Source organism: Setaria italica, chromosome VII (assembly GCF_000263155.2).
Source record: "Setaria italica strain Yugu1 chromosome VII, Setaria_italica_v2.0, whole genome shotgun sequence".
In the NCBI taxonomy this organism is placed as follows: Eukaryota; Viridiplantae; Streptophyta; class Magnoliopsida; order Poales; family Poaceae; genus Setaria; species Setaria italica.
The window spans coordinates 10944312-10958618 of NC_028456.1; the positions used below are offsets into that span (position 1 = coordinate 10944312).

Here is a 14307-nt window from a genome sequence, read left to right on the forward strand (position 1 = left end):
TGTATATATGCTAACTTACAAATTCTAATATATGAGCAAACATGCGAGTGGAACGTTTTGGTTAGATAGTGCATAGCGATAAAGACATGTAGTAGCACAGATCACATAACTTTTGATACATCTACAACACGATGAAGTGAATATTAATAATTTTGTCTACTGTAGAACTGCAAATGATATAGTGACACATTTAGCAAACTCCCCCTTTTCTCGATGGAATAAAAGAGATGTATCATGTTTATATCTTATTTGGCATGAATATGTTGGATTTCAATACATGACAAAAATTGAGCGTGCTTTAAAAACTATTTTTTTATTTGCCTCCTAAAACTTTGATTTACTGACTAAAAAGATCCCTCATGAGGAAATTATCAGATGTTGCATGCCTCTAGTGCATAACATTATAACGTTGAAACCATATATGATACAAATGAAGTGAATCAGTAGATTAGTTTTCCATTCACCCTTAAAGGATTGACATACAAGATCCTCATTTTAAAATTTGCTTGGCATGACCGCACATGTCCTAAATGTTTAAATATCCTAGAGTAGAATTGGATACCAATGCCACACAGAGGGTTATAACTGCCGGCTCCAAACCCTACATCACCAATGGTTTGGGGCACTGTTGGATTTAAGTCACCGTCAGACCATGAACCGGCGGTGATGTGGGTTTATCACCGCTGGCTTGAGCCACGAACCGATGATGGTAACTTTTTGAAAAAATGTGTAAAAAAATGTGACAATGGTAAAAAAAAATTTCCACCCAAGCGACCACCGCACCATCAAGACAACACATAATCCAAAGCCAACACATAATCCAATGCCCTCAATTTTTTTAAATTCAATACGTGAAGGGCACATCCACGGTGATTCGAACGTATAATATACGAAATATGCTCATGCGCAGTCCGTAGAATTCAAACTCGCGCGTAGCCTCCTTAGTCCTTACCATCTCATGTATGTCGGGGATAGATCCCCAGTACCTGCAAGGAAGGAAGAAGACGGATTCCTACTAGGATTCCTCTATAATCCTACTAAAACCTCATACCATGTAATCCTGCTAGAACTCCTCCTTGTAACCGACTAGTAATCTTACCCCTGAAGTATATAAAGGAGGGCAGGGATCTCTAGATCAGTAGGTGAAGACCTCATAAGGAAATCAAGTTGAAAACCTTCCCCCCTTTTTCTATTTTTCAATTTTCAGGCAGCACCTCCCCCGACCAACTGTGTGCTGTTGGGAGGAGGAAGAAGACCTTCGTGGCCTTTTTGTCACTCATTTCCAGGGGTGGGTCTGATGCTATAGTAACCCCTCTCATTTTGTATGAGCAGGTCACCTTTCATGCCGCCCTAAAAAAATCGGACGCCCCTACAAATTGTTTTTCTAGTAGTGATGGATTCGTGCGTGGACAATACTAGCTAGATGGCAAACTGAATAAACAGGGATTACTTAGGATGAGGAGTCATCTAAGGATGAGGAGGACACATCATCATTGCTAGTAGAAGCAGGCAGGTTGCTACAACCCATGGATGATGCCATGGCTCTAGCCAGCCTCCTGATGACGCTTAGGAGCCCATGCTAGTCTTAGACCTTATGCAGACACCTTTACGACCGATGTGTCCTCCACCGTGACAAGGATCCATAGTCGTCACCTCCTTTTCTTCATCATCGACCTTGTCCTCCGACTTTTGAGATGATAATTTGAAGAAATCTTGGTTCACCCCATATTGTAGTTTCCAATCCCATATTAGCAAGGATAGATTCACCCGGGTATACAACTTATTAAACATTGCAAAGAAAGATTGACCTATCTTTTAGCCAGTTTTTGTTCTAGGGTAGTAAGAGAATTTCCCAAACAGAGGCACATCATGTTAATTTTCTCTCTCTAGAACTAATAATTGTGCCGGTTTGAATGGATGAGGGTTTATGTAGAAGTGCACATGTATGCATATACCAAATAAGGTAAAATGACTTGTTTGTTGGGATGATTTTTGAATCTCAGAATGACTTATTTTTTTGGGATGGAGGGAGTAGATTTTTTATGCTCATCTAATAAAATTTACTCAACATTTGAATATGAGAAATTAAATAGCATTCATGTTGGATATTTTAAATTCAATATTGGATGGACCCTGCACAGAAATGAACTGCTCCCTTGGGACCATTTAGTCTTCCTTTAGTTTTCCTGGTTGTCTTAATATGGTAGGTCACAAATTATCTAGAAACAAAAAAAAGAGAAACCAGTAAAGCTTACCATGAAAATTTATATCAAAATCAGGAAGAACTTCATCAAAGGATTTATCTGATGAGAGGCACTTGTTAGCTAGCACACAAGACATCTTTATTGATTTAATATGCTCATGACTATTACATGACTATTACATGACATTTGATGGAGCCCTAGAGATTATTTAGATGGATATAAAATCCGATGACACAAGGGCCATCAAACCTGCTGATATATATGCATGGAAGACGTACATTTAAGGACTTTAGGAAACACAGCCATTAATATAAGACCAAAGCTACGGTATATATAGATCATATAGCAGTCATGGACGACGTGCATTTCTTATGAAGTCGTTGTACCAAGTGACAGAAACTGTGCGGCTTGAATCAGTGGAAACAGCAGCTGAATTAATACTGGTTTCTGCCATCAGCTTCCTTCCTAGAGTCATGTCCCCTGCAAAGCTAGTTCCATCACTGCTTGCATAAGACTTTGAGAGCAAGGTGGTTTCTTCATCCTTAATTCCTTGAGAACTTGCATGACCAAAGTAGGGAATTGTGAACATCATGTTCATCAAAATGAGCAGTGCCACTGTAGTGGACTTCATCTGTGGAATATATGTTGGATACAATTATCTGACATAACAAATGAAGATTAGTTTGAGTTTTATTGAAGAACCTGACGGTGCTCACAAAAGAACAGAAGGACTCACCCGGGTTATCCTGATTAATTGAAGGCTTGTGTTGGTGATAACCAAGGTCACACTTGGGCGTGCTATATATAGCCATATTGATAGAAATGCACCTGTCTAGATGATGAGGACACTCATGAAATTAAGCAATTGGGGTGGTGGGCCAGGCAGCCAACTATTATTTTATAATAGGTTTTGTCACATTATGTCCAGAAAATAGCAACCAGTCACTACATGAGAAATAGGATATTTGGTAACGTCCGAAGATAAGCAAAGGTAAGCCACGTTAGCAAAGATGGGTTACTTGTAACACCCCAGCCCAATGTACCGTAGTAGCTGAAGTTGTTGGTCTATGTAGCCTAATCGTAGTACTTATAGTTTGTGGGTTTAGTACCACCTTGGAAGCTTAGGGGTTGAGGGTCAAATTATAATCCCGTTACCTTTAACCATCTTAGGGGTTGAGGGTCAAATTATAATCCCTGTCGCTCCAAACTTAGCACCTCCGGATTATTAACCCTTTTACATGAAGCGACGACAATAGTGTAAGAGTGGTGTTATGCGTACGTGGGCTCGTTCCACGTGAGGAGTTAGGCTGTAAGCAGATTTTGGAGCAGGGTGTTATATTACTAATGACTTATCAAAGGTAACTGGCAAAATTCCCGTTACCTTTAACCATCTTAACTATCCAGCTTATAGGTACTAGTACTCTTGAGCGATATTATCGGGCGTTGAATGCGTACCGTTACCTATATAGCACAATCAGTAACAGACTTGATCTTTGCCCGTTACAATCTGATGAATTCAGTGGTAATGGGCAAAGAATATTGCCCGTTACCTATGTTCTGTGCCCCCCTAGGTAGAAGCAGCCTTATTCCTTCCCACGTACTGCTAAAATGGCCATGGTGAGAATGGGATGCTAGGTTGGGTGATATTAATTAGGCTAAAAGGGAAGAGTAAATTGGGGCGTTTTATATGTGTTTAGGTCCACAAAGAATGCTTAGATTTTTAATTATTGGTTTTCAGACTTAAGAAACTTTTTGAATTGAAATGAGTTTGAAATTTTAGTTAGAGAGGTGCCGAAACATCAGGAACTCTGTAAAGTTTCCTTGGGAACTATTCAATTTCTTAAAATAGTGTTTATCTACATATGAAAATACTTAATTACGAACTTTATCTAAAAAAATATAACAGCGTGACCTTGCTCGTCGTATTTGAAACTTGGTTTAGTTTATACCAGCTTTAATTTTTTTATCTTTATTATAAACTTGGGTGACCGCGTGCCCTAACATTTAGCAAAAAGTTAATGGAACGCTGCAGAGCTTTGTCTTTCTGCGTTACTTTACTGTGGCGAACAATAACTGAAAAGCATATAGGATATGACAGGCTATGCAGTGTCTCTGTAATTTATGTTTGAGATGACCTACGTAAACAAAATAGCAGACAACTGAACACCAGACCCATTTCCCCAAGGCAAGCTGACAGGCACAAAGTGAATTATGTCATAGCAACAAGAGACCAGAGAGTAACGAAGGGTGTGTATGTATATGCTGATTGCTGAACATCTGACGCTGCATTCTAGAGACAAGAATGACATAGTTGTCAGTACGCCGGCCATTGTTTCAGTGTGCACAGGACAGTTACATGATTACATCTGGAATTCAGTGATAAAAGGTAAAGTGCAGAGTCCATGGTAAACGTACTGCTGTCGTTTCCATTTCTCACCTAGCTTTTCTCTCTTCTTTTCTTCCAGGATCAGCTGAATAATATATTACCGCAAAGAAATCACATCACTACATTTCCAGCGGTGCATGGAAACCCTCTCCAGGGTATGTAACTGCAAATCAGGATTCAAGTATACCCATGAAATTAGAGAGGGACAACAATAGGACATGCATAGGTGTACAGGAAGTAGTTGATCACGATCACCTCGTCCTTGTCCTAGCAGCAACAACCTCGTGCCACTGTAGACTACTGAAAAACTGAGCATTAGTCCTAGCCCATAGTACCGGTTAGCTTTTGACCCGCTACTAATGTGAGCATTAGTTCCGGGTCTACCCAGGAGCCCCTGTGACCCCCTTTAGTACCGGGTGGAGGCTCCACCCGGTACTAATGTGCCTGAGGGCCTTTAATACTGGACCACCCGGTACTAATGGGTGACCTTTAGTACGGTACCAAAGGAGCTCCACTCTCCTTATCCGTTCCCCCTCCCTCCCTCTCTCACTCTCGGCCCACGTGCTGGCCTTCTCCCTCTCTCAGCTCATTCCCTCCCTCCCTCACCCGGTGGGTGGAAGGCACGGCGGCCGGCCCATCTTTTAGCACGGGGAGGCGAGGAGGCATGGCAGCAGGAGGGCGGCAGGGCCGAGCAAGGAGGGTGGCGCGGGGGGGGGGGGGGAGTGCAGCAGGAGGGTGGCGGGGGCTGGGCGGGAGGGCTGGCGGGAGGATGGCCTCGGGCCGACGGGGCTCACGCTCGGGCTCGGGCGGGGTGATTTTTTAATACCCCTTTAGTACCGATTATTTGAACTAGTATTAAAGTCCCCCTAGTATCGAAGTAGCAATACCGGTTGCACAACATGTACTAAAGGAGGGTTAGGAAACGGTATTGAAGGAGCTTTCCCTAGTAGTGATAGCAATAGCAGCAGCATCTCCATAGAGTCCACACGTACGGAAGTGGAATGATATGCGCCGGTGTGCTAGCACCACACGCATGGTAGGGTTTCAGGCTCAGGCCTAGTGGAGGTGGTGGGTAGGGTTTCTAGCATGTGTAATGACTCGCCCCTAGCCCCCACGCCACATATTTTAGAATACGCTAATGGGCTTTCACATTGCACGCCCATTAATACCCTAATCCCTCATGCATGAACATCCATTGGGCCATTAATCTAAATTGTTTATGATTGGCTCTTGGGCATATCACCAACAATAACATCATAGCGTTTGACTTGCTAGAACCATAAACCATTATGTCCAAACCCTAGTTAGACTGCCCATCTTCCATAGTTGGACCGACATCATTGTGCATAACTGATGCATATTGCCACAAACTCTTGATTTCATTGTGAAGCTGTTTAACTTAGCTAAACTCGCTTGGCTGTTCAGACCGACACTGAGATGGTTAGATCACCGAACACCCCTTGCTTACTTCTCATTGTTACATGTTCTTGTTCCATCCCATGCCGCTATGATTGCATGACAAGAGTATATCCCACCATCCTATCCTACCCTCTTAAATCCAGTGAAAAGTTTATTCATATATTTTTTCTAAAACTTGGCAGCTGACACATGAGACAATGGAAGAGCTTTATAAAAACATCAAATCAGGAATTTGAAAGAGAGGAAGATTTTACACATTTTTGTGCATCTCCCCTGGCTTGGAAGTATATATGGGCAATAATTACACGAGAAAGATTGGTTGTTGTTTCCCAATAATAAGACTATCATCTCGCAACTATGATAGTCGTTTTTGTGCATGCGCACTTCGCCATGAAAAAGAATCATAAAGCACTCATTGAATATTTTGATATGTCGGACACACAAACAAAGTGAATGGTATAATTATGTCACCAATAACAAGAAAATGACTGAATGGCACGCATAGCGAATTTGGATGATGTCTAGAAGTACATAGAAACTATTTCAGTCATATGACTGTGTATAAGCTTGTTTGGTACTAGTCCCTCCATTTCAAATGAAGGCGTGGTTTGAATCAGCATGGTCACAAAAGCTCTTTGATTCTTAGTTTGTTTTGTATTTCAATGTTTGTAGAGAAAATCATAAGAAAAATAAAGTACAATGAAATGTGAATACACTGATACGTTTTTCATACAACGAAAACTATACCATGCGTGGATAAAATTGTTGGTTGAGTGTTAAGACGTTTGACTCTTAATTTCAAGCTTGCCTTAGAATATGACATGTGATACTAGTTAAATTCTTTATTAGATATTATTTGCTCGAAGAATCATGAGCCAAAGATTGTGCAATTTGTTAGATTCCTTCAGTCAAGTTAGTATATAGGCCAACCATGCCCCAATAAATCTATTTTCCTTGTTCTTCCTTAACACTAAAACACATTTTCATTAATCATTAGTCCTTATTCTATCTGATATATAGTTATATCTAAAACTTAGGAAGTTATCATAGTCCACAAAATAATACTTTCACTTCCACTTTATGAGGGGAGATGTGGAGAATTCAGGGATATATCATGAACACTAAGAAGGTTCCAAGGTTAATTATGGATAGTCTTAGAATAATAGGAACAAAGATAGGTTAGAAGATGTTGCATTAAGATGCCAAACTATTAATGACATCAATCTGTTTTTAGCTCCATAAGCTACACAGCCTGTATATACGCCTATCTGCTGCATGCATAGCTTGATCATGAAGTATTATAGAACATTAATTTGTTTGATATGCTCGGTACATTGAAGATATATTGCAGGCTGTCATCAATTTGGTAGAAAATATGGAAATAATGTCAGGAAAATTAGAAAATTTATAAGTAGTGCTAGAAAATGTACATTATCGCCATACATTATTTTAATAGTGCTAGAAAATAGATGAATCGGGCTGCAAAATATTGAAATAGTGCATGAAAAAGAAAATTGTTAAAGCCTAATAAATCTTTGAATAATTCATTGTAAATATTTCTGTATTCATTTATTGCTACACAATTCACAAGTTACGCTAGAAAATGTACATTATTGCCCTAAATTATTTTAGTAGTCTTAAAAATTTGATAAATACTACAAGGAATTATAGAAAAAGAGCATAAAAAATTAGAAAATTGTTGATGCCTAGTTATTCTTAAAATAATTCCAGGTAAATGATTTGTAGTCAATTATGCATAGCAACACTTGGAATTGTTTCTTTTCTAAAATTATATAGTTACAATGGGACTATTAGCTTAGAGGACGACCAGTACTAAAAGGACCCCCTTTGGTACCGAACTACCAATACCGGTTGCGAAACTGGTACTAAAGGGGGGGTTCCCAACCGATACAGAAGGCCATTTCTCGAGTAGTGGTAGCGCTACCACCTCCCACGCTGCCCCCGCCACCGCTCCACCGCTGGACCATCACACGCCATGATAGCCCTATTGCTACTAGTAGAGAGAGAGGCGGCGCGCTAGGATGAGCCCTAGCTGGATAAGAGACAGAGAGTGAAGCACACCAGGGAGAGAGAGGTGGACCTTCGCCACACCGCCCTGCTGCCTAGCCACCGCTCCTCTGCTGCATCGTTGCACGCCTCTATGGCCCCAATATGTGTCATCGCCTCCGCTGGGCCTTTGCGGTTCCCCACCGCTGCAGCCCCGTTATCCGTCACCACACCTCGCGTTGCCACCACTCCTCGCCATAGGCAGGAGGTGAGGGGTGAGTGGAGAGGGGAGAAGAGGAGCGGTGATGGGATCTCTGCCGGTGAGGGACAAAAGTGGAGAAGGGAGGAATAGATGAGTGAGGGATATGGGTACCCCATGGGTCCCCATCGACCAGAATACTGGCTGGCCCTAGCAAGTGGGTCCGCCAGACCAGAACGTGCGGGCCAAGGACGTGAAGATACTTGGAGCGCAAGTCAAGGAGGCCGGACGATTCAAATCAGCCCAGATAATATGGGATACTTGTTGTAATCCAACTCAGATTGCTTTTCATGTAACAACCGACAAGGATTAGATTCAAACCGACCTGTAACCCTAGGTTGTCAGCCTATATAAGGCTTCCGAGGATGCCTCCCGAGGGCATCCCATTGCATCTCAACTCTCCACATACTATACCAGCAATACAATCCAGCAAAATACTAGATGTAGGGTATTACTCTTCGGAAGCCCGAACTTGTCTAAACCCTCGTGTTCTCATGATTACCTTCGAGTTCTTGATCTCGCAATTCTCCCTGCCTACAAATCTACCACTTGGGTAACCCCCTGGTGGACTGCCGAGCTACTAAATCCGATTACGAGGGATGAGAAGTATGAGCGCAAGGGGAGATGAGTGGATATGGTGGATGAATTAATTCAACAAGAGTTTCGAGTCTGCAGTCGAACTGTTCACCGATGGGTTTTATAACTAACCGGTGGTGACAATCATTACCATTGGTTCGCAGGGGAACTTGCGGTGATATATGTTTTCACTGCTGGTTCCAACATCCATGATGTGATTCTACTCAAGAACCAGCAGTGAAACCGCTTTTAACATAACCGGCGATGATAGGCCGTTGATGATAGCTCATTCTGTTGAACACGCTTTAGTTAGGGCCCAGCTGCTAGGTATACAAGAAAAAGGAAAGAGAGGAGAGGAGAAGGGAGGAACTTCTACATGTGAGGGGTTCGCACTAATTATTGCATATCGCTCCCACCTGCTAGGTATACGAGAGAGTTAGAGTAAAAGAGATTTTAATTCTGATCGGCCTTAGAAATGAGTTATAGCACAGTGCTTTGGGTCCAGTTTTACTCTACCGCTTCAAAGATCCCCCAAATAACATTATGCAAGAGAGAACCACTCAAGTAGAAACTCCATTTTTTGAAAAGGAAAATTGTTCGGGTTTCTGCGACCGCACACAGCTAAATTTTTACATAAGCTGATCACAAAGAGAAGTGAAATGAGCTCGCAAATAGAAAGAGAAATTATAAGCACCTAATATTTCTTCTCTATGTTTATATAATTAAATATATTGTAAACAGGAATACAAGAATCGATGTTACAATGAAAACCCAGTGTGCTAGTCATACTGACAGGAAATTAATTAGCTGAATTTGGTGCTTGGACCTTTACTACTCATCAAAGGAAGTACATATTTGCCAGTTTTACTTTTGAACGAAGCAAAACATAAGTCTTTCAATAAGCTGAAGACTTATTGAAGGTGTGCCCTACATGCAAGACGCAGGCATCAGCATAGCAATTAACAGGCACGCGTCCACTTGATCTAGCACTCCTTAATGCAGACGCAGCGACGGCGGAACGTGCTGCACCGGGCAGAGGTAAAACCTTCACCACGGCACACGTTTTGGCAGTTGTCTACCTTCATGCATAGCCCAACGAATTTGTCGCTATCCTTCTCGCATTCCCTCGCCTGTACCGGCGCCATACCTAAACACAGAGAAGCACAAAAGAAGGGTTATCAGTATCATATGCATTGTATAGACACATACGTGAAATGTAAAAGAAAGTCTACTGCCGACAACAGAATCTTTCATCAATGCTACGTATACCGTGCTTCTCTATCAAAATATTAGCGTGGAGTTTGGGAATTAAAAACCAAACCTGAAACTAATCTAAATTTACATTGTGAATGCCAAAGGTTATTTATATATAGTCTACTAAATATATGTATTTTTGAAAAACAAAATGCATTTCCAAAATTGTAATGGATTATTAAATTTAGTTGCACAACAATTGGATATATCTATATTTTAGACAACCTAAATCTCAGTCTACCAACATTCAGTTCTGCACATAAACTAAGGTTTGCCTTATAAACCAAAGCTGTAAAATAAGGACATATGACATCATATTGAGTAAAATAATTTAACCAAAAAGGTATGTAATGCCAAAATTATTTAGAAATTCAAGTGATTGACACATAAAAAAACCTGCAGCTATCGCGACTACAAAAAAGTGCATATAGATAATCGCTGCAAACAGTATCATTATCAAAATGTGTTACTTAATCAAATACGAGGATCTGATGATGTTCCAAGAGGCTATAGTTACTAGAACACGAATCCTGACGGAAAGGTACATACGGTTGGGACTTTCTAGAAAAGCAAACATACTAAATGAGCACATGCACACCATATAGCCTACAACCATCAAGATGTGGTACGGTGCTAAATGTGAGGAGCCCATTACAGGCCAAATTAAAGTACCCACCAGTCAGCCTTCACATATATATTTTTTTTAGAACCTATACAGCATCTACCACTACAAATCCCTCTAAACTGTAAAAATATTGACTATTAAATATTCTCAAAGTGCATTCTTCATTGGTTCAGAATTATGTAAGTCTTCATTGGCGTGCCATTATAGTAAATAGGCTTTTCATGATTTTACCTCATGCAATGTGTAACACATTCAAAATCTACCTACAACCCATCTCCGCACATGGAACGACCACATCCAAGCACCTCAACGAGGATTATAAGCTAGCCCTAGCATTAAACCACCACCACAACAACATCAGCGGGCAAACATGGGCCAACACAACAGTACTAACAGGCTTTAATGGGATGTGGTATTACACACTATTCCTGTTAGCTACATAAAGTGAATAAAATCAAGAGCGCACACAAACAAAGTGCACCAGTAGTACATGATATACCCTTCTTTAAGAACATACCGGCGGTCGCAACGAGCAGAAGCAGGAGGACAACGGCCGGGAAGAACTTGCGTGGCGACTCCATTATATTACAGAGTGTTTCCATAGGAAAGTACTCTTTAGGAATTTGTTGAACAAAATTTATCGAATGCCTGTTCAGAAGTCAGAACTGCAGGGGCATGGCTTCCCGCTTACATACACATAGGCGCAAGGCACCGCCACCACAGGAAGTTGTCAACTCTCCCTATATATAACCAGCTAATTATATCAGTAGTGGTGGAGATTAAACTAAAATTTAGGGAGTGTGAACTTTAAAACATAAATTGATTTGAAGGTCAATAGTTAAATAGTCCAAATATTACGACATATCCAAAACAGCATCCTAGTAAATTGGACGTCAATAATTGTTGTCTACGCCAACATATTTTGTGGCGTTCAGACTTAAACGTGGGTTGGACACTGGATACGCAAATGACAAATATGACTGCAGCTGGTTCCTATATATCACGAACACAAACACGCATATATATAGGATATAGACATATCTACTGCAGTATGACAACAGTGTATAACTAAAACTTCATTTGGTGGTATGTAAATTCTGAAGTGCATACAGTTGAACAAGAGAGTACCCAAAGAAAAATTAACATGTGCTTCCCATGTATGCAACTAAATTTTATTGGAGAAGTGGAACACCCGTAAAAATAATACTCTCGTGCTCTTTTGCTTCCCGTGGGAGCTAATAGTGTCACTAATTGCTCATGTACATTTTGTAACTTTTGGATGAAATCCAACCTGTACACCAGAAAACAAAGCAACAGAAGAAAACCAGTTTTATTCAAGAAAACCTATCCATTGAGAGCAAGATGGTGGTGGAGCTAAATCAAGATACGTCAGCAAACTATTGAGGATTTCGAGGGACATGAATGGTATAGTATGAAAGAAGAATGTGCAAAGATGCATGAATCTACAGTTATTGTAATATATGTGTGTACTGCACAGAAATCCTTAATGCATCAGAATTATCAAAATAAATTCACATAGACATAAATTGACAATTAGTGTAGAGCATTGACACCTGCTTTATTTATTCTTGTCCAATATACATATTACATGCATGAACATAGGAAAACGTTGAGAATCCAATGCTCGAGGTGGATGTATAGTACAAGGAAAATACTGTCACACATACAGTAGACAGCTTGTAGTACAAGTTTGGTTACACACCTCCACACAAGTTCAACTTACGATTATAGTTGCAAACTACAGATAGTTGGGTCACTCATAAATAATTCTCTAGTTCCTTGCTGGAGCCTGCTCTGATGTATGAGTCCTTCATCACGGTTTGATCTGATTGTTGTGGATGATTCTTCGGTACTGATCCGCTGAAATATCATGGTGAGAATCTGCAGTAGTGGCGGTCATCGGGGTATAAGCTGCACCAGCACCTGACATATCACTGTTTGTGCTTTCAGAGTTGCTGTTAGCACCATTAGTGTTGCTAGATGCCAGTCCTGACACATTGCTAGATAATGGACTCGCTCCAATAGTGGCTAGCTTGCGTTCTTCTTTTAGACCTTTGCGAGAAAGTGCTGCATGGCTCATGTATGCTCCACCCTCCACAGCATTGAAGGAGAGCAGAGCTACCATGCTTACTGCTATAAGAATGTCATGTGCCTTCGCCATTTCTTTCACTGAATACACATATACATAAATTCAATAAGAATAACTGGAATGCATGCAGTTAAAGACTACAAGTCAAGTGAATAAGTACTTTGAGATAAACTGTCTTCCTAGTACACAAAGGAAACTGTGCCACAAGAATAGCTGACAGCAAATAAAACTAGATACTAGAGGACCATAAACATTTGTATTGAAATATTGATATCGATAGTATGATGCATTGACCAGTGGGGCATATTAATTAACAGATATACAAGTAAGGAAATAATGTCACCAAGCCTTCTCCAGATAATATCAAGTATCATATTATTTTAACTGATAATAAAAAACTAAAGATGAATTTTTTGTGAGTCATAAAGGGGTAACTTAAGTATATTAGTACACTATAATTAAATTATTGCCAGTCTAATTGGGCTGTTTAATTTATCTACCAGTTCAAAAAAGAAGGAAAGATACATATTGAACTCATGATTGCAGCTGCACAGTCTGAATACTGTGGCAGATGATGATCGACCATCGTTAGACCTTTTGTAAAACGGTATTAACTCATTTAGACACTCTGAAATAGCAAACAGATTAAAATACTCCGAGCACACTACTATATATGCGCAAATTTATCTACCTTTGTGTCAATCAAGAACAAGATTTAAATTAAAATAGCTACCATGCACATGTGCATGCTGAATTATCATAGTTAAAGTCCACTAGAAAAGCAATCCAAATAAATTATCTAAAATTTGTTATACAGCTGAGAGCATAGACAGGAGAGGAGCTTATGACAATAGCATGATAATATGATATCAAACAAGGGAAGAAGATTGTGAGCTCTTACGTTGCAAGTACCGTGCGTAGCATGGAAGTATGCATATGTACAAAAGAAAGTTTTGATATATATAGGAGAAAGATGTATTGGCATTATGTGACTATAAGAGTATCATCTCGCAAATAGGGTAGTGGGCTTTGTGTATGGGCACTTTTCCACAAATAAGGAACATAGAACACCCTCGAATATTTTGACACGTCGACCACGTGAATAAAGCGAATGGTATAATTATGTCGCCAATAGCTTGAAAATGACGGAATGGCACGCATACCGAACACGCACTTTGGATATCTACAATGCACTTTGGATGTCTAGATCTATCCATTATTAATACCATTTTATATATATAGAGAAGTATTCCCTAGACATTACTCGCCTCAATAAAGATCAAATAATATTGATGTCCACCAAATAGGTGATCATGATTTCCAACACAGCCTAGTAATCTATTACTAGGCCTAGATCGCACATTTTCTTATCAAATAGTCATTATATGCAACCATGATCCTAATAATTCTATTTTCAATGTGCGCGTGTGTGCGTGTCTGTGTATTCCATCTTAGTTAATGATTATC

The 14307-nt window shown here is 40.2% G+C and overlaps 2 long non-coding RNA genes across 2 annotated transcripts; both read right to left on the bottom strand.

The window, feature by feature from the left end:
- Positions 1-2322: 2322 nt before the first annotated feature.
- LOC101769013 lies at positions 2323-2979 on the bottom strand. Its single transcript, XR_215480.2, has 2 exons — positions 2941-2979; positions 2323-2863 (listed from the first exon to the last, which is right to left on the bottom strand). It is a non-coding gene; the product is annotated as an uncharacterized LOC101769013 (long non-coding RNA).
- Positions 2980-12290: 9311 nt separating this feature from the next.
- Positions 12291-13847, bottom strand: LOC101769672. The gene is made up of 2 exons (XR_215481.2): positions 13742-13847; positions 12291-12920 (listed from the first exon to the last, which is right to left on the bottom strand). It is a non-coding gene; the product is annotated as an uncharacterized LOC101769672 (long non-coding RNA).
- Between the last annotated feature and the right edge of the window lie 460 nt (positions 13848-14307).